Source organism: Lutra lutra, chromosome 3 (genome assembly GCF_902655055.1).
Source record: "Lutra lutra chromosome 3, mLutLut1.2, whole genome shotgun sequence".
Lineage (NCBI taxonomy): Eukaryota > Metazoa > Chordata > Mammalia > Carnivora > Mustelidae > Lutra > Lutra lutra.
The window spans coordinates 75,668,983-75,691,392 of NC_062280.1; the positions used below are offsets into that span (position 1 = coordinate 75,668,983).

At 36.7% G+C, this 22,410-nt stretch overlaps 1 protein-coding gene across 3 annotated transcripts in view; it reads right to left on the reverse strand.

The window, feature by feature from the left end:
• SESTD1 (SEC14 and spectrin domain containing 1) overlaps nucleotides 1–22,410 on the reverse strand; it is a 142,151-nt gene that overhangs the window by 111,170 nt on the left and 8,571 nt on the right. The window lies entirely within an intron of this gene.

Below are 22,410 nucleotides of genomic sequence, written 5' to 3' on the forward strand. Positions count from 1 at the left end.
TAAAATAAACTCACTGTTGAAATAAGAATAAGAAACAAAACATACCATTAAAAACTAACAAAGAATAGCAGAAAAAAAAAAAACAAGAAAATAAGCAAAATACTTAAGTAGCTTCTGTACCAACAAAAAAATTCATTATATCCAAAGAATTTCTTTAGATGAAAGCACATCATAAACAAAGAAAAACATAACATAAAGTTTTTATAACATAAAATAATTTGACAATTGAGATCATATTCAAGTCATTAAAAGAAAATGATTTTTAATATGACTCATTAAAAAAGATCTCACTAATTGCTATGTAAAGAGATAACTGATAACCTAAAACAAAGCAAATCAGAAAGACTAAAAAATAAAAGGATAGGCAACGGCATATCAAGCAAATAGAAACAATAAGAAACCAGGAACAGTGATCTTGATACTAAGGAATTCAAGCCAAAAAGCAATAAATATGACAGAGAAACTTTGTTAAAAGCCACAATATCCAAGGAAGATGCATAACAAGTAAGAATATGTATGCATCAAAAAACAACTTCCTGGGGCGCCTGGGTGGCTCAGTGGGTTAAGCCACTGCCTTCGGCTCAGGTCGTGATCTCAGGGTCCTGGGATCGAGCCCCGCATCGGGCTCTCTGCTCAGCAGGGAGCCTGCTTCCTCCTCTCTCTCTGCCTGTCTCTCTGCCTGCTTGTGATCTCTGTCAAATAAATGAATAAAAAATTCTTTAAAAAAAAAAAAAAAACAACTTCCTTTACAAAGCAGAAACTACAGGCACACAAAGGTACAGAAAACAACTTTAATACATAAAACCAACACACACACAGGAAGTTAACTTAGAATATAAGAATTACTGAGAATATAAACTTATATAACATAAATAAGGTACCTCTTAAAGGTATATATCAAATTTTACAGCCTGATAATAAAAACTCTACCTCCTTCCAAGGACATGAATACTGACCACCAAAAAAAAAAAAAAAAAAAAAAAAAAAAAGTGGTAATATTGTAGGTCTTAAAGAAAGCAACAGTATATTTCATGATATAAACACTGATTACAATTCTAAAAAAACTGGACATTACTAACAAAATCAAAAACAATCACAGTATTCTACTTCAAAAATTTAGAATTTTCTACTACCAAGCAAATCTTGAGTAAAACGAAAATTAGATTTTCAAAACTAATATCAAAATGATACATCTAATGCACTGAAGAGAGGAAAATCTGGAACTGTGAACATTTATATCAATAGTAAAAATAGTAAGTTCCTCGTTCAAAATGAACACAGTAAATCAGAGGAAAACACAAGGATGGAAATGATAAAAAAGGAATTAATGAGGTAGAGAATTAGAAAAAAAAGTATATCTAATTCATAAATTGAAGTCCTAAGGAATTTTTAAATTAAGAAAATACACAAGGTTAATTCAGGGAAAAAAAGAGAAAGCACAAATATGCAAAATAAGAAATATATAAGGGGGAAGATATGCTTTCAAAAATATAAAAGTACAAAAAAAATACATGTTACACAAGATTATTCACTACAGTACATACAGAGTTGGAAAATACAATTGTAAATAACCTGCACGTCCAGAAGTAATAGAGTATTTTAATAAAGAATGGGTATAGCCACACAATGGAGTACTATGCAGCTCTAAAAAAGAATGAAGAGCTCTATGAACTAACAAGCGTATCTAGTAGACTGTTAAGTGAAAAAAAGTAACACAAACAAGTTTTTTTTTTTTTAAGATTTTATTTATTTATTTGTCAGAGAGAGAGAGGGAGAGAGAGCAAGCACAGGCAGACAGAATGGCAGGCAGAGGCAGAGGGAGAAGCAGGCTCCCTGATGAGCAAGGAGCCCAATGTGGGACTCAATCCCAGGACGCTGGGATCATGACCTGAGCCGAAGGCAGCTGCTTAACCAACTGAGCCACCCAGGCGTCCCACACAAACAAGTTTTTACAGTGTGTTACTTTTTAGGTAATAAAAAGAAAAAAGAATATATACATTTATCTGTTCATTGTGTGCAGAGAAACAAAGGATAAATGAGAAACTAGAGTAGTTGCCTACAGAAAACAGTGGAGATTGTGTGCCAAACATAGGAGGCTGGAAAAGGAGAAGAGCTGATTCATGTAGTTCTGACTTTTAAAACCATGCTAATGTTTCACATACTAAAAAAAATATATAACAAGATCAACAAAAATGAGAGAAAAAATAACCAAAATGAAATCAAAAAGAAAAAAATGTCTCTAGTAGCATTTCAAATGACAAACATACTACACTAAATGTGGAAAAGGGGAAAAACTAACCCAAGTAACTTCTGAATACCATATTTTTACTACATACCCTCAGGCTGTAAACAAAACAAAACTGTAAATACTGAACACCAGTAAATGGGTTTGTTTGGTTTTTACAACATTATGGAGTAGCAATTCTGAATTAATTTCTGTTTTTTCCAGGATTGAGGAAATAAATAAGTAATGAGAGTCAGATTTCTCACTGTCAAATGGAGTTACAAATATGGAAGCAGGGAGGGAGCCTAGAATGCACCCCATAATAATGGCTGGAATACAAAACCTTAATATGTAATCACAGCTTTTAAAACATTTAGATATAGAGCTGTGTGTGTGAGTTTGTGTACATGTTCCTCAGCTCTGTCCACTGAGAGGGTTCTGATGATTAATTTTATGTGTCAATCTGACTTGACCACAGAGTGCCCAGATATTTGATTAAATATTATTCTGAATGTTTCTGCAAGGGTGTTTTTTGATGATAGTAACACTTCAGTCGTAAAGCAGATTGCCCTCCGTGTTGTGTGTGAACTTCATCCAATCAGTTGAAGGCCTAAATAAAACAAATAGACTGACCCTTCCCTAACAGGAGAGAATTCCCTAATAGACTGCCTTCAGACTTAATCTGCAATATCAACTCTTCCTGCCTGATGGCTTTTGAACTGGATCATTCTTCTCCCTTGGTCTCCAGAGCCTGCCATCCTACCAGCAAACTATGCCTGAAGCCTCCATAGTCACAGGAGCCAATTTCTAATGATAAATCTCTTTATGCATATGTCCTATTGGTTCTGTTTCTCTGGAGAACCCTAATACAAGGGTCTAAAATCAATAACATCTCAGTAGCAATGAGCATAGGTGCCTGGATCATGATTTCTAACTATTATTACCATTAAAAAAAATCAGGACTCCTTGAAAAAATGGCATATTCTAAGGCCAGTGGAGAATATGTAAACTGACTCTGGAAAATCTTGTTGCTAGAACATAAAGTTACTCAAAGATTTATAGGTACATGTCAGAAGAACACAGAATAATTCAGGTAAGAATTATTGTATGATAAAACACATAGGTAAAAAAGTTACGAAAAATCAAATATTTTGAGATTCTCAAGGCATCTCCCCTAAAGATACTTATTAGTTACAAAGGGGGGAAAAAAAAAAAGTTAAGTTTACAGTGGGGAAACATGGAGGACACCACCATATCCACATGATAAGAATTTACATCACCAGTACTGGAAAAACAATAGCATGGGCCTCCAGATAAGATATACAGATACACTTCTGTAGTATTCCAGCCAAAACCGTATAACCTAAACCTAATCAAGAGGAAATGTCAGACAAATCCAAATGGTGCAACATTTCTACAAAACAACTGACATATATTCTTCAAAAATGTCTATCATGAAACACAAAGAAAGACCAACAAAGTGTTCTAAATGAAAGATTTAAAAGGTATGACATGAGAAAATAATACACACTCTTAGACTGGAATCTATGCCAGGAAAAAAAAAGTTTCTTCTTTATTCAAAGGATGTTAAAAAATTCAGCAAAATCTGAATAAAACCAGTACACTGTTTTATCAAAGTTAATTTTCTTTTTTTTTTTTAAGATTTTATTTATTCACTTGACAGAGATCACAAGTAGGCAGAGAGGCAGGCAGAGAGAGAGAGGAGAAAGCAGGCTCCCCGCCAAGCAGAGAGCCCGATGTGGGGCTCGATCCCAGGACTCTGGGATCATGACCTGAGCCGAAGGCAGAGGCTTTAACCCACTGAGCCACCCAGGAGCCCCTCAAAGTTAATTTTCTAACTTTGGTTATAGTACTGTGGTTATATAAGAAAATATCTTTAAAAAAAAAAAAAAAAGAAAAGAAAAGAAAAGAAAATATCCTTGGTTTTTAGGAATGCATCCTGAAGTATTTAGGGGAGAAAGGACATAATGTCCGCAACTGCTCTCAAATGGTTCAGGAAAAAAAAAAAAAAAAAAAAAAAAAAAAAAAAATATATATATATATATATATATATATATATATATTCTGCTTTATAAAAAGCAAATGTGATAAAAAGTCAACATTTAGTGAATTGGGGCTAAGGAATATACAGAATTCTTTGAATTATTTTTGCAATCTTTCTGTATGTCTGAAGTTACTTCAAAATTTAAAAACTGGGTAAAATTAAGTATTTGATAATAAGCCTTTCTACATCATTCCCCAACATGTGTGCACCCACACACACATTATTATAAAAACTGAAACCAAAAACCAAAGAGAGACCTTCAAGTTATTCTTTTCCTGAAACCTCTTTATCAATGGTCATATAACCTGTCAGCTCTACCTTCTTCTCTTCAACAACACTATAGGTTCAATTACTGTATAACCTCTGAAAGATTCCCTACTTCAGAATCTCGTCTTTTGCACGCTTGCAAAATTAATCACCTCACTACTCTACTAGAAAATCCTGAACAGTCCTCCATGGTCAACTCTGGAGTCAGCCTTCAGTCCTTCCAGAACATGCCCCTGACTCTCTTTACCTAATGTTCTTCTCATCAGCAAGAAACCAAGTCCAGTTCTCTGAACTTGCAATGCTATTTAACTGTTTGTGTTCTAGCATGTGCAGCTCTCTCTGTTGAAATACCCTTCTCTATCTAGTCAAAGAAATTCTCATTTATTCTTTAAAACTTATCTTAGCTTCACCTTGTCTGTGAAAGCTACCCTGACACAATACTCAATGTCAGGATAAGTAACTGTTCTCTCCCTTCCTAGTATTACTATTTTATCTTCTGCCATCTCTTTTATCTTGTCACACAGCATAACTATCTCCCATTCTAAGATGAATGGGGACTCAGTGACAGACAGGATTAAGTTATGCTCATTTGCTGAATTAACTTAGAATACAACAGGTCCTCAAGTAGTGTTTATTAACATGAGTAATTACATTTACAAATACACAAATTATGAGAATACAGGTTTAAAAAGAAAGTTAAGAAAGCCTCAATCTAAATGTTGAAAAATAAAAGTTGGGAAAATAAAAAATAATCATAAAACTAACAAATATTTCACAGGGGAGATGACATGTGCTTTTGCTTGTTATTTAATATAAATTAGAACAAGCCCTAAATGTAAGGGTTTTTTTAATTTATCTCTGAAAAACAAATAATCCGATGTCATTTTTTAATTTTTATTTTCTACGGTTTGATGATTAAGAACACTTTGTTTTTCATAGGCCTTTAATTTTTTTTTAAGATTTTATTTATTTATTTGACAGACAGTGATCACAAGCAGGCAGAGAGAGGCAGGCAGAGAGAGAGAGGAAGGGAAGCAGGTTCCCCACTGAGCAGACAGCCCGATGTGGGGCTCGATCCCAGGAGCCTGGGATCATGACCCAAGCTGAAGGCAGAGGCTTTAACCCACTGAACCACTCAGGAGCCCCTTTCATAGGCCTTTAAATCATGAAATGAAACTAAAGTAAATTTATGTAAATGAAATAATAGGAAACCAAAAGCAATTTTACTTCCTAATAATTAGTACAAGAATCACTGTTTTGGCTAAAGTACTTTAAAAGCAGTTAACTCCTGATTTAAATTCAACCCTATAAAAATCTAAAAACTTCTTAATCTTGTTTTCTCTATCTAAAACTAAACTGAGGGCGCCTGGGTGGCTCAGTGTGTTAAGCCGCTGCCTTCGGCTCAGGTCATGATCTCGGGGTCCTGGGATCGAGTCCTGCATTGGGCTCTCTGCTCAGCAGGGAGCCTGCTTTGCTTCCCTTCCTCTCTCTCTGCCTGCCTCTCTGCCTACTTGTGATCTCTCTCTGTCAAATAAATAAATAAAATCTTTAAAAAAAAAAAAAAGAATTCTAAAACTAAGCTGATTATATAATCTATCACAAAGAAGTTTAAAGAAAAATACTACAATCATTACACTTGCACTACTTCATGATATACACATTATAGGGATAAATGAAACTGCTTTCTAATTTTCAGAGAGAGATGCTCAATTATCAATGTTCAAATTATCAATAATCCATGTTAAAGCTTCCATGAAAAAAGTGCTGTCACTTTTGCATACAAATATGCAAAATCATAACTATAAAAATTAGCACTGCTGTTGACATCCTTGATATCTCCTTCTGGTCTTGATAAAAACCTTCTGGTTTTTCCAATGGTCACTCTGTCTTAGCATTTTGAGGACCAGGCATGATCTGACCTTTGCTTACCTGGCCCTTCCTTCATGTTTCTATCACAGCCTATATTTCCAAGTACAAACTTTAGCATCTGTTATTCACAGTATATGTTCCAGAAGTTCAGAGACTGGGCCAATTTTACTTTACTTTGACGTCTATCCTATGACAAGCGCAGTATGTAGAGCATAAAAGGAACTCAATAAATAATTTTTTTAAAAGGGGGAAGCGTGTGGGTGGCCAATTGGGTTAAGCCTCTGCCTTCGGCTCAGGTCATGATCTCAGAGTCCTGGGATAGAGCCCCCAATTGGGGGGGGGGGGGTCCTCTGCTCAGTAGGGAGCCAGCTTCCCCCCTCTCTCTCTGCCTGCCTCTCTGCCTACTTGTGATCTCTCTCTCTGTGTCAAATAAATAAACCAAATCTTTTTTAAAAAAGAGAGAGAAATGGCTGAATTAGTTGGAAGACATTTTAAGTGGTAATTTTCATAAAGATACAGTTTATTTTCTTTAGGAATAAGGAAGGTGATTATTTTCCAGAATAAGCACTAATAATCAGACATGTGTGCCAAAGTAGGCCTTTAGATGTACCTTTAGAAGGTCTAAAGGCCTACTTTCAGTAGCAATAAAGGGTACTTCTAAATCTCCCCTCATTGTCTGTAGAACCTCTTCTACAACTGTTCACCAAAGACAAAGAGTCCACGGGCATTGGTACCTTTATTGCTTATTAGAAGGACAGAGATACAACTCTGGCAACAAATTATGAAATGATTCTGTAAGTATAATGACACTAATACACCCACAGGAAACTGCTGGCATACTGAAAACAAATGCCTTCTCTTGAGCTTCCCTCAAGAGTCCTATGACCATGAAGTGCCTAGGTGGCTCAATGGGTTGAGCATCCAACTCTTGATTTCAACTCAGATCATGATCTCAAGGTAGTGGAATCAAGTCCCACATCAGGCTCCACATTGAGCATGCACTATGCTTATACCTATCTCTCTGCTTCTACTCCTGCTCATGTGCACATGTTTTCTCTCTCTAATAAGTAAAAAACACCTTAAAAAAAAGTTTGATGATCATGAATTAAATTCCTTTAAAACTTTTATATTCCATAATATACATTAAATAAAACATTATATCTATAGCATACACTATATTTAGAAAAACAAAAAATCTAACAATTGACAGTAATCTAATAACATTCTCACAATGCATTAAAATTTTCTTAAACTACAACTCTTTTGAAATAGTCCCCTCACAGTCATGCCAGTTTCCATATGAAACCAGAAATTAGCAAATTACTAACTATAGAACAGAGTCAGTGTCATCTTATAATTCTTTGTGTATCTTGCTTATAAAGGTCATATATAACAAAGCAAACTGAGTAAGTGTCCCAAAAATAAAGAACAAACTAGAGCACCTAATTTCTTCTTCCTCAGAGGAAAGGATTTGTTGTCATAAAAGTTAATTGAATTCTTGTCTTTGATCCTATTTTTTTCTCTAGTGTTCTCTACTAACTGACCTCTTTTCTTTTCTTTTTTTTTTTTTTTTAAGATTTTATTTATTTATTTGACAGAGAGAGATCACAAGCAGGCAGAGAGGCAGGCAGAGGGAGAGAGAGAGAGAGGGAAGCAGGCTCCCTGTTGAGCAGAGAGCCCGATGCGGGGCTCGATCCCAGGACCCCGAGATCATGACCTGAGCCGAAGGCAGCGGCTTAACCCACTGAGCCACCCAGGCGCCCCTGACCTCTTTTCTTTCTTCCTCCTCTAACTTGTGTTTTTTTTCCTTAGCCCTAACTGCTTTTATTATTGAAACTTAGTCCTGTCTACCTCTGAAGTTAAATACACTACTTAGATGATACATGTCTACCAATTTTATCATAAGACATTTAAGAGTGCCACATTTACTAATCACTGCCAATGTCTGATTGCTCTGATAGCACATTGCTTTTTTTTACAACTAGTTATTTTATTTTTACTGTGTATCTCAGTGCTTGACAAAAAATAAATACTCAAAGTTAGATTATATAAAAGAATGCTACATTATCTGCAGTGTCCCTACAACTATCTTGCAAAAAAAAAACCAATAATTTTTTAGTAATTTTAAGTTATCTAAAGAAATACGTTTTTCATTAAATGCCTTCTCTTTGCAAATCAGATCATATTTCATGCAATGCTTTATACTACAATCACACAGGTGTCATATGTAGGATGGACAATAGGGTTTTTAAAAGTCTGCTATGGTAAAAACAATGAAAGACAGTTCAAAACTACACAGCTAGAAGAATTTCAGAATAGAACCTTAAAAGTAACTGAAACCACTGATACTCACTTGTATTTTTTGATAGTATCATTCTAGACCTGTGGTTCTCAATCTGGCAATACATGAGAATCACTTGGGGAACTTTGAAAAAATATCCACTACAGGTCAACTAAATCAGAATCTCTAGGGTTTGAACCTGGACATGAGAACTGTTTCAAACCTCCCCAGGTGACTATATGTTCAATTAGAATTCAAAACCATTAGGACTCCATAATTATTAACTGAATAAAATATTAAGTTATCATTTAGCACAAACAACATTTTATTCTTAAAGAACTGCTATTCAACTAATTTAAGTCTTTAAATTAATCTAGCAGTATGACAACACTCAAGACCATTACTCAACAAAAATGAGGTCCTCCACTATCATTTGCTGGTGATGGAGAAATTACAACAATTAAAACTATGATTATTATTTTAAAAGGAATATGGGGCTACTATAATACAAATATGTTATTTCAGTATTTTACAGTAATTCGAGGTTCAAATTCTCCAGAACAGTTGATGAGATGCAATGAAATACCTAATAGCCTGCAAGTTACAGGGTGATAGGAAATACCTTGAGAGGAAGAACTGAGGCATCTCAGGCAGAAGAATAAATTGATCAAGGCCATGTTATAAAGACAGTACAAGTGTAGAATCTGTATAGAACAGAGGCGGAAGTTCAGTGTGATGGAGTCAAACAGGAATACTCAGATATGGAAAGAAAAGCTAAGACTGTGTACAGACTGAGAAGTCTCAGAATGACAGACTCATTAGTCTGTCCTACTTGCACTAACTAAAAATGAATGACAGGGTGTTCCACTTCTGACAAGATGGAATACTTTTCTCATTCCTCTCACTAGGTAAAACCGAACACCCTCACACAGAAAACAAACCTAAGAAGTCTGTGAAAGGTGGAAAGAGGAAGGCAGACTGGCTAGGGACCTCAGGACCCAAGGAACAAGTCAGTGGTGAATTCCCTGGGTTTTCTTTTGTCTTCAGGTATCTCACAGCTGGAGTTAAAATGTTGACCACCTGCAAACACCAACAGATCAAAATTAGAAAGACCCCAACAAAAGCTTGTTCTCCTTAGCCAAAAGACCAGGAAAGGGCAGTCTAGCAAGATACAAAACTTTTAGATAATGACTGCGCTATTCTAGCTAAACATACACAAAAAAGTGACCCCACTCTTATCCATGTCACCAAAGCCTGAGTGAGGAGACCAGACTTCCACCCTCAGGAGTATGTAATGAGGTGCTCTTAGACCCCCAAGCAGGATGGTGTCACAGATAGCCAAGAAGGGATCCCAGACTCTCATCTGAGAATGAGCCCTCACCCTCCAGTACCTGCCATCCCTGTATGTAAGTGAAAACCACATAGAAAGCTGTTAGAATTATCTGATAAAGGTTTTAAAGCAGCCATAATAAAAATATTTCAATGAGCAATTGTAAACATACTTGAAACAAAAGAAAAACTAGCCTCAACAAACAAAATCTAAGCAAAGAAATAGAAGATAAAAGTTCCTGGATGGGAACTTGAACTAAAAGGTATAGTAACTGAATGAAAAAGCTCTTTAGATGGATTCAAAGCAGAACAGTGGGGACAGAGGAAATAATCCCTGAACGAGAAGAGAAAGAATATACATTACCCAATATTAACAACAGAATGAAAACTAACTGAAAAATAAATGAAGAGATCCTCGGGGAGCCATGAGACAACAAAAGACCTATCATTTATATCACTGGAGAGGGTGGGGGGTGGTGAGGAACAAGTGAAAAAGTACTTAAAGAAATATTGCAAGAGACATAAACCTACAGGTTCAAGAAGTTTAGTAAACCCGAAATTGCCCAAAGAAATCTGGCCAAGTCACATCATAATTAAACTTCTGAAAATTAAGGACAAAGAAACCATCCAGAAAAAACCAAAACCTTACCCAGCAGAGAAAAACAAGTCAAATGACAGTGATTTTTCATCAGAAACAATGAAAGCCAGAAAGAAGTAGCCCAATATTACTCAAGGGCTAAAAGAAAAGAGTGTCAACCCAGAATCCCATACTCAGCAAAAATATCATTCAATCAGGGGGAAATCAAGACCTTCTCAAATAAAGAAAAACTGAATAAATGTCACCCGTAAACATACTTTAATGGCCAAAAAACTCCTCTACACAGAAAAATAATGAGTTTACAATATAGGAAACAAAAATATGGGTAAATACACTTTCCTTGTCTTCTTGAGTTTTCTAAATTATGTTTGACAGTTGAAGCAAAAGTTCTATGATATGGTTCTAAATGTATGCACAAGAAACACTCTTAGACAATTATAAACAGGAAAGAATAAAGGAACATAAAAGGAGGTAAGGTTTCTACAGTTAACTCAAACTGGTAAGATGATGAAAACAATAGACTGTAGTAAGTCATGTGTTTACAACATAATACCTAGAGCAAACACCAAAAATGATACACAAAGAGATATGTCCAAAACACAACATATAAATCAAAATGGATTTCTAAAATATTCTCAAGTAATCCAGAGGGAAAAAAATGAGAAACAGAGAAACAGAAAACGAAAATTAAATGGCACACTTAAGCCCTAACACACCTACAACTACATTAAATATAAAATCTAAATACCTTCAGACATATTAGCACAGTGAATTAAAAAACATGACCCAACTATATGATGTCTATAAGGAATTTGCTTCAAGGGGCGCCTGGATGGCTCAGTCAGTTAAATGTCTGCCTTAAACTCAGTTCATGATCACTGGGTCCTGGGCCCCACAACAGGCTCCCTGCTCAGTGGGGAGTCTGCTTCTCCCTCTATCCCTCCCCCCAACTCATGCTTGTGCTCTGTCTAAAATAAATAAAATCTTTAAAATCTAAAATAATAAAAATTTTATAAAATAAAATAAAATCTTTAAAATAAATAAAAATCTTTTTTAAAAAAGTCACTTCAAATATTATAAAGGCAAGTTGAAAGTAAAAGAATGGAAAAAGATAAATTATGTAAACTAATGTTTACCCAATGTTACCAAAGGAAAGGAGTAACTATATTAATACATAAAGTAAACTTCAAAACAAAAAAATTTACCAGAGACAGAGAAGTATATTACAGAATGACAAAAGGATCAATCCATCAAAAAGACATAGCAATCCTAAATGTGCAGGTACCAACTACACAGAAATCAGAAGGATATAGAACTCAAGAACACTATCAACCAACAGAATCCAACACTCCACCAATCAACATCAGAATACTTATTTTTCAGGGCGCCTGGGTGGCTCAGTGGGTTAAAGCTTCTGCCTTCGGCTCAGGTCATGACCCCAGGGTCCTGGGATCTGCCCCGCAACCTGCTCTCTGCTCAGCGGGCAGCCTGCTTCACCCCTCTTTCTGCCTGCCTCTCTGCCTATCTGTGATCTCTGTCTGTCAAATAAATATTTGGGGGGAAAAAAAAAAGAATATTTATTTTTCTCCAAATGCTCATGGAACATATACTAACATAGACCACATATCAAGAAAGACGCTGGGGACGCCTGGGTGGCTCAGTTGGTTGGACGACTGCCTTCGGCTCAGGTCATGATCCTGGAGTTCCGGGATCGAGTCCCGCATCGGGCTCCCAGCTCCACAGGGAGTCTGCTTCTCCCTCTGACCTTCTCCTTGCTCATGCTCTCTCTCACTGTCTCTTTCTCAAATAAATAAATAAAATCTTTAAAAAAAAAAAAAAAAGACACTGGACCACAAAGCAAAACTGAACAAATTTAAAATAACTGAAATCATACAAAGTATCTTCTCTTACAACAACAGAAAAAATCTCAATAAGGGAAAGATAAAAGGAAAATCTTCAATCACTTAAAAACTAACACACTTCTTATCTGACCCAGGGTTTATTTAAAAGTCTCAAGGGAAATTTAAAAATACACTGACCTAACAATAATAATAATAATAATAATATACTGAACAGAATATAAAAGAAAAATACAGTACAGCTGGCCCTTGAACAAGGCAATAGAAAATCCACACATAACTTTTGACTCTCCAAAAACTTTATTAACAGACTACTGTTGACCAAAAACTTTACAGATAACATAAAGTCAATGAACACAGGTTTTATATCTTATATGTGTCATATGCTTTATTCTTACTATAATGTAAGCTAGAGAAAAGGTTAAGAAAATCCTAAGGAGGGGCCCCTGGGTGGCTCAGTCGTTAAGCGCCTGCCTTGGGCTCAGGTCATGATCCCAGGGTCCTGGGACAGAGCCCCGCATCGGGCTCCCTGCTCAGCAAGGAGCCTGCTTCTCCCTCTTCCACTCACCCTGCTATGTTCCCTCTCTCGCTATATAGCTCTCTGTCAAATAAGTAAAATCTAAAAAAAAAAAAAAAAAGAAAGAAAGAAAGAAAGAAAATCCTAAGGAAAATACATTTACAGTACTGAACTGCATTTATCGATACTGTAAGATTACACTGTTTTTACAAGATGAATTGTTTGTACTGACAAATCTACATCAATACAGTATTACAGGATACAAAACCATAGATAGTATGCATATTAATAACACTAGACATCAGAAATTAAGATGATGCGAAATAGAAAGTGGCTTCAAAATTATTACAGTAGGACAGTATATACTACAGTTAACTTAATGCAGAAGGGAAGGGAAAAGGGAAAGAGAAAGGGAGGAAAGGGAAGAGAAGGAAAGGAAAAGAAAAAGAAAGAAAAGGCATACAGATCAATAAATAAGAAATGAAATTCGCCCTTCTTTCAGATGACCTATTCGTCTATATAGGAAATCCTAAGGAATCTATCAAAAAACTTTAAAAATAAATGAGTTCAGCAACGTTGCAGGATAAAAAATATCATAGAAAAATCAACTGTATTTCTATATACTAATAATAAGCCTGTGAACACAAAATAAAACACGATTTATAATTACTCTAAATAACAGAATGCTTAGATATTAACCTAATGAAACATACAATACTTCCACACTGAAAACTACAAAATGCTGAAGAGAGTAATCTAAAAAGACCTATAAAACATGGGGAGAGATACCATGTTCATAGATTGGAAGACACAATATAATAAAGACATCATATCTCCTCAAATTGATACATGGGTTTCATGCAACTCCTGGCAAAATCCCTCTCATCAAGATCCTTTGTAGATAGAGAGATTATTCTAAAATTTATATAAAAAGACAAAGGAACAGGATGCCTGGGTGGCTCAAGTGGGTTGAGCAGCTCCCTTCAGCTCGGGTCATGATCCCAGAGTCCTAGGATCAAGCCCTGCATCAGGTTCCCTGCTCAGCGGGAAGCCTGCTTCTTCCTCTGTCTGCTGCTCCCCTTGCTTGTTCTCCCTCTCTCTGACAAATAAAATCTTAAAAAAAAAATAAAAAAATAAAATAAAATAAAAAAGACAAAGGAACTAGACTAGCTAAAATAAATTTGGAAAAGAATAAGGTAGGAGGAATCAGTCTACCAGATCTCAAGACATGCTATATATCTATGGTAATCAAGACTGTGGTACTGGCAGAAGAATAAACATATAGGTCAATGGAACAGAACAAAGAACCCAGAAATAGAATTATAAACGTGCCCGTTTTTTGACAAAGGTACAAAATCAATTCAAGGCAGAAAGACTGCCTTTCCCACAAATGGTACTAGAGCAACTGGATATACATGGGAGGAAAAAAAAAGAAAATTAACAAAATTAAACAAAATTAACACAAATTAACTCAAAATGGATCATAGTCTTAAATGTAAAAAACTCTAAAACTTTCACAAAAAGTTTTCAAAATCTCAGAAGTCAATTTTCAGGATCTATAGCTAAGCAAGATTTCACACCAAATGCACAATCCATTAAAAAAATCAAAAACTGGACTTCATCAAAATCAAAAACTATTGCTCTGTGAAAGAACATGTTAAGAGAATGAAAAAACACAAGCTACAGAGTGGAAAAAAAATTTTCAAACTACCTATCTGACAAAAAATTAATATCTAGATAATATAAAACAATACCTGAAATTTCCAACAGTTAAAAAAAAGTCCAAATGGAAAGTGGGCAAAAAAATGAATAGAGTTTCACCAAAGAGGATGTACAGATGACAAATAAGCACATGAAAAGATGTTCAATATCATCCAGCCACCAAGACAATACAAATTACACCAACAGTGAGACCTCACAATGCACTTATCAGAATGGCTAAAATTAAAAGTCAAAAACCAAATGTTGTCAAGAATGCAGGAAAAAAAAAAAAGGATCACTCACTGTATTAGTCTGCCAGGGATGCTATAACAAAATACCACAGACTAAGTGGCTTAAACAACAGAAATTTATTTTCTCACAGTTCCAGAGGATAGAAGTCCAAGATCAAGGTGTCGGCAGGTTTGATTTCTTCTAAGGCCTCTTTTTTTTGGCTTGCAGATAACTACCATCTCACTGCATCCTGACATGATCTTTCCTCTGTGAATCGATATCCCTCAAGGATGTGTATCCACATTTCTTCTTCTTATAAGGACATCACTCAGATTGGATTAGGCCCACTCTAAAGTCTTCATTTCAACATATATTGCCTCTTTAAAAGCCCTACCTCCAAACACAATCATGTTGTGAGATACTGAAGGTTAGGACTTCTACATATCAATTCTGGAGGGATCAAAATCCAGTCCATAAGGGAGACAAACCATAAGAGACTCTTAATCTCACAAAACAAACTGAGGGTTGGTGGGGGGGGGTGGACATTAGGGGAGGTATGGTGAGTGCTGTGAAGTGAAGTGTATAAACTTGGTGATTCACAGACCTGTGCCCCTGGGGCTAATAATACATTATATGTTAATAAAAAATTAAAAATTTTTTAAAAATTAGTAATTCATTATACCCTAAAGTAGTTATATATTAGTGGTGTATAATTAAGCATGTGCTTTGGATAGTGTCCTTTGTTTCCAAAAGTTAATAAAAATAATAATAAAATTCTGTTTCATCAGAAAATAAAATTTCAGGCCATAATATTCATACACTGCTACTGGGAATTAAATGGTACAGCCAATGTGGAAGAGTTTGACAATTTCTAAAAAAAAACCATGAAAACCATACAACCCAGCAAATACACTCCTGATCACTTATCCCGGAAAAATGAAGACTCATGCTCACACAAAAACCTACACGGGGCACCTGGGTGGCTCAGTCCTTAAGTGTCTGCCTTCAGCTCAGGTCATGATACCAGCATCCTGGGATCAAGACCCACTTTAGGCTCCCTGCTTGGCCAGAAGCCTGCTTTCCCTCTCCCACTCCCCCTGCTTGTGTTCCTGCTCTTCGCTGTCTCTCTGTCTCTGCCAAATAAATAAATAAAATCTTAAAAAAAAAAAAAAAAACTACACAAAAATATATGTAGCAGCTTTAGTCATAATAACCAATAACTTAAAACAATCAAGATGACCTTCAATCGGTGAATGTTTAAATAAACTGTGGTACATCCATAGTGTGAAAAAGTACTCAGCAATTAAAAAGGAACAAACTATTAAAACACAAAGTAACTTAAATGAATATCCAGAGGATAAAAATGAAAAAAAGACAATCCCAAAGGTTTACATAATGCAGATTTCATTTACATAGCATTTTTGAAATGACAAAATTATAAAAAGAGAGAACAGATGAATAGTTGACAGGTATTAAAGAAAAAGGGGGTAAGTAAGAAGGAAGTTAGGTATGGCTGAAAAAACAAAACAAAACTCTTTGTATCTTACTACAAACGGGTGGGAAGTTTCACTGAAACCTTTGCACTTTCTGATATTTAAATGATGTGCTCTAAAAGTAAATTATAAGAATAATAATGATCAAATAGCAGTGGATGGGGAGGTATTAGTTACCATATGTGGATGATTAAAGAGGGCCAGGCTCTGTGCTAAACCAGACTTATTCTGGCTCCAACACCACCTATTCTTCCTTCATCAGGCTACGCTCAATTCTCCAACGTCATGGAAAATTAAAAACTAGTGTCCAACATGACCCTGAACAAAAGATTTAAGTTATAAAATTACCTCTCCTCTTCTATCAACATTCTTATTTCCTTAATACCTTATCTCAGACAAGTATTAAGGAGAAAAGCAGTAATTATCTGCTTAAATGATTCACACTAAGATAGTAACTGATAGGCTTAAATAGTCTCACAATTTACAAAAGCAAGTTAATTTGAATGGCATTTTTAAAAATTTTTTTAAAGATTTTATTTATTCATGGACAGAGAGAGATCACAAGTAGGCTGAGAAGCAGGCAGAGAGAGGGTAGGGGTGGGGAGCAGGCTCCCTGCTGAGCAGAGCACCAGATGCGGGACTTGATCCCAGGACCCTGAGATGGTGACCTGAGCTGAAGGCAGAGGCTTAACCCACTGAGCCACCCAGGTGTCCCAATTCAAATGGCATTTAAACAGAAACTGTATGGGGGCACCTGGGTGGCTCAGTCATTAAGTATCTGTGTTCAGCTCGCCTCATGATCCCAGGGTCCTGGGATTGAGTCCCACATCATGCTCCCTGCTCAGCGGGAGGCCTGCTTCTCCCTCTCCCTCTGCTGCTCCCCCTACTCCTGTTATCCTCTTTCATGCGTACACTCTTTCTCTGTCAAATAAATAAATAAATCTTAAAAAAAAAAAACAAAAACAGAAACTGTATGTTTAAGAAAGAATTAACTGGGGATGCCCGGGTGGCTCAGTCAGTTAAGCGTCTGCCTTGAGCTCAGGTCTTGATCCTAGGGTCCTGGGATTCAGTCCCGCATCCGGCTCCCTGCTCTGCAGGGAGTCTGCTTCTCCCACTGCCTGCTGCTCCCCCTGCTTGTGCTCTCTCTCTCTCTGACAAATAAATAAACAAAATCTTAAATTTAAAAAAAAATAGATAGAATTAACTGTATTCCAAGTGTTGTCATCTGTTCAATTCAGGTGCCCCAAAGCATCCATTCTAAATTTCTGATCTTGGAATTCTAGCTTTTTTTAAAGTAAAGTTGATACAAAGGCCAAATTACAAAGCAGCAGTAATAGTTTCCATCATACTGTAATTCAAGATGTCTTTCTGGTTTGCTGCCTGTCCTGCAGAGAGGAAATATTTGGAGCAGAGCTTTTATTTGTCTGAGTAAAGATAACCCAGAATCTGGTGAAAATTGCAAAAATCCACATTTGTCTTCTCAGCTGCCTATGAGCTTTCCTTTCCCCTGCCTTCTGGGTTTTCTACCACCCTCAGGACATCCTTCATGCTTCTGGCCCCCAGGAGGGAGCTTTCTTCCAGCTTACTCTATCAAAACAGAAAAGGACTTATAAAGGACTGAACTCCATCTTTTAACAGACTTGTTTCAGACTTGTTTTGTAGTTTAAGGCATCTAGGAGAAATGTTCTCCTTTTGGTTTGATTTGATTTGAGGGAGTAGGAGATGTTTGTTTTTATTTTGCTGAGTCCTCTAGAAATGCTTTCATACCGCTTTCTGCCTGGGGGAACTGGGTCAAAAGAGTTCACAGGTTACAAGAGCTCTACTTTGCCCTCTCCACTCTTTTAATCCTATTTGGAAGCCAAGAATCTCAAATTCTAAGGACCCAGATTCCAATTTCATCGTGTCTACTTCCTTCTCCTCGTTTGGTATCTCTTTATCTTTCTTCCTTTCTTTCTCTCAGAATGGTGGTCATTTTGTACCTCTTCCTCCCCTCCAATCCCCCCTAATCTGTTCTCATATTTCAGAGTTCTTAGAGCCTCCAGTGTGTAGTGGGGACTGTCTGGGGGAAAGGGTCTGTGTCCTTCAAGATGGGCTAGGTTAAGCTCATGAACTCCAAATATGAAACTCAACAAAGGAAAAGAGCAAAGGGCCATCAAGCCCACTACCGTGCCCATCCAGGTTACGTAAAGTAAGATTCAGCACTTTTGTTTTTTACACTGTAGTTAGTGGTGGGGTTGGGGGATTAGAGGGGGGCAGTTAACCATAACCACTTAACAGTACACAATATATGATATCAGAGGGGCCCCTGGGTGGCTCAGTCAGTTAAGCAGCTACCTTCAGCTCAGGTCATGTTCGTATGGTCTTGGGATAGAGTCCCGAGTCAGGCTCCCTTCTCAGTGGAAAGTCCACTTGCCTTCTCCCTCTGCCTACTTGTACTCCCTCTCTGTGTGTGTGTCAAATAAATAAAAACCTTTTAAAAAAATACATGATATCAGAAAAAGAACTATAAACTGGCCATGATTATACATACCAGAGAATGCAATAGTAAAGAAAAACTCATAAAACTGGATGTTAAAATTAATTACAGGGGCGCTGGATGGCCCAGTTGTTAAGCGTCTGTCTTCGGCTCAGGTCATGATTCCAGGGTCCTGGGATCGATCCCCGCATCCGGCTCCTTGCTTGGCAGGAAGCCTGCCTCTCCTCTCTCACTCCCCCTGCTTGTGTTCCCTCTCTCACTGTGTATCCCTCTGTCAAATAAACAAATAAAATCTAAAAAAAAAATTTAATTATAAATATATATAACTAATTACAATATATTTTAATTTCTGCCTAATTATTATGCAACATAAAAATAAATATCATAAAAAATGTATCAGGTTGATTAACTTTCAGTCTTACTTTAATGCAACTGCAGCCTTTCCTTCCAACCTGCACCCCTACAGCTTCCTTCATTTCTGGCTACAAATGTAGGATGGTGGCAACCCTTCTTAAAACTCTTTAAAAGGGTGCCGCAGTTGGTTAAGCCTCTGCCTTCGGCTCAGGTCATGATCCCAGGGTCCTGGGATCGAGCCCCGTGAAGGGCTCTCTGCTCAGCTGGGAGTCTGCTTCTCTCTTTATGCTCTCCCCAACCCTCAAATAAATAAATAAAATCTTAAAAAAAAAAAAAAAGCTTTTTAAAAAACAATTACAAAGACACCCCACTATCACACCAGAAGAGAGGCCAGCAACTTAATGACCCACTAATGACCCACTTCTTGCAACCATAGTCTTTCCCAGGTCCAAACTATTCCTTACCTAGTTACTATAATTATTTTCCCCAACAACATTTTTTATCATTTCCCAGCTGATGAAGTCCAGGTTACATCACAAGCAGCATCAAAATCTAAACTCTTAAATGGCTCAATAAAAAGATGATCGGGGCGCCTGGGTGGCTCAGTGGGTTAAAGCCTCTGCCTCAGCTCAGGTCAGGATCCTGGGATCAAGCCCTGCATCGGGCTCTCTGCTCAGCAGGGAGCCTGTTTCCTCCTCTCTCTCTGCCTGCCTCCCTGCCTACTTGTGATCTCTGTCTGTCAAATAAATAAATAGAATCTTAAAAAAAAAAAGATGCTCAAATTAATTCATAATAAAAGTAGGCACCAATCGATTGGCAAAGATCAAATAATTTGATAACATGGATACAGAAACACAGATGCTCTCATATCTTTTTTTGTTGTTGTTAGAACAACTCAGCGTTCTCATATATCTGATGAATATGCAAAATACTATAACCTCTATGGGAGGCAAATTTGGCAATATCTATCAAAATTACAAAGGCAAGTAAGCATTTCTAGAAATTTATCATATGGTATACTCACCTGCCCCACCACTGTGTATGAAATAACATATACAAACTTACTCATTGCAGTATTATCGTAAGGACAAAAAAGTGAATAATAGCAAACACTTATCTAGCACTTAATATAGCAGCAGACACTATTTTAAGCACTTTGCATATTTTCTCATTAAATTCTCCCAACAGTACTATAAGGTATGTGCTATTAACAACCCCATCTTAAAGATGAAGAAACTGAGAGGCCAAGTAAAAGTAGCCCAAGATCACATAACTAACGTGGAGCGAAGATTTGATTATTGGTAGTGTTAGCTCTGGAGCCCGTTTTCTTTTTTTTTTTTTTAAAGATTTTATTTATTTATTTGACAGAGAGAGATCACAAGTAGACAGAGAGGCAGGCAGAGAGAGAGAGGGAAGCAGGCTTCTTGCTGAGCAGAGAGCCCGATGTGGGACTCGATCCCAGGACCCTGAGATCATGACCTGAGCCGAAGGCAGCGGCTTAACCCACTGAGCCACCCAGGCGCTCCTGGAGCCCGTTTTCTTAACTGTTACATTAAATCATCTAAATATAGATCAACAGGAAAATAACTGAATAAAATATATGGTACATCCATCTTAAGGAGTATTACTTTTTTTTTTTTTTTAAGATTTTATTATTTCTTTTTCAGAGAAAGAGAGGGGAAAATCGCAAGCAAGGAGAGCAGCAGGCAGAGGGAAAAGGAGGCTCTCTGTTGAGCAAGGAGCCAAACTCAGGACTTGATCCCATGACCCTGGGATCATGACCTGAAATGAAGGCAGATGCTTCACTGACTGAGCCACTCAGGCACCCCAGGAGTATTATATTTTAATCTCTACACACAACTTGGAGCTCGAACTCACCACCCAGAGTTGTGTGCTCTTCGCAGAGTCAACCAGGCGCCCCCAAGTGTATTACGTTTTTAAAAAGAAAGTCCTTTAGTTCTCCCTCCTACTTTGAAGGCAGACTGAATTCAGTGACTCACTTTTAAAAATGAAGTACAAAAAGGGAAAAATAGTAACATTACATTGAAGAAAACTGGCAAACACTACCTTAACCAAGTGATCCAGGTTAACATCACCAGTAATGTCACAGAAATATCAAGTATTCCCTCAATGACATGATGAGAAGAGCAACTCAACTTTGTGTATTATTTCCAGAAAGCCATAGCCCTATTCTAATCATGAGGAAAACATCAGACAAACCCAATTTGAGAGAGATTCTGTAAGCTATCTGACCGGCACTCCTCAAGACAGTAAAAAAAAAAAAGGACTGAGAAACTGTCAGAGGAGACTAGGGAGACAAGATAAATAAATGCAATATGGTATTCTGGATGAAATCCTGTAACAGAAAGAGGACATTAATGGAAAAACTGGTGATATCCATATAAAGTCTACAGTGTAGTTAACAATAAGGTACTGATGTTCAGTTTCCCAGTTTTGATAAATGTACCACAATAAGATAATAACATTTGAGGAAACAAAATGGGTGAGTTATATATAAGAACTTTTTGTACTGTTTTGTGCAACTTTCCTGTAAATCTGAAATTATTCCAAAGCAAAAGGTTTTTGGTTTTAAGATTTATTTATTTTAGAAAAAGAGAGCTGGGGTGAGGGCTGGAGACGGGCAGAGAGAGAGAGAGTCCTAAGCAGACTCTGATCTGAGCATGGAGCCTGACTGACGGCTCAACCCCACAACCCTGAGATCACAACCTGAGCTGAAACTAAGGGTTGGAGGCTTAATCAACTTTGCCACCCAAGCACCCCAAAAGGTTTATTTTTTTACAAAGAAGAAAATTCCTTGTGTATTGATATCAAAAAAATCTCTAAGAAATGAAAAATGTAAGATACAGAATATTGTATATAGTATGGAAGAAACAATTCCATATATAGGTACAGAAATATTTATTTGTGTAAAATGGACAGGAAAACACAAATGTATACATAAAATATTTCTGGAAAGATACTTACAAATCTGATAATACTGGATGACCCTATGGAGGAGAAAACTCAGTAGCTGAGAAACAGGAATAAAAGGAAGACTTTTTAATGTGTCCTTTTGTACCTTTTTAATTTTGAAATATATGAATGCATTAGCTACTCAAAAAATAATTTAACTTTTAAAATGAAAA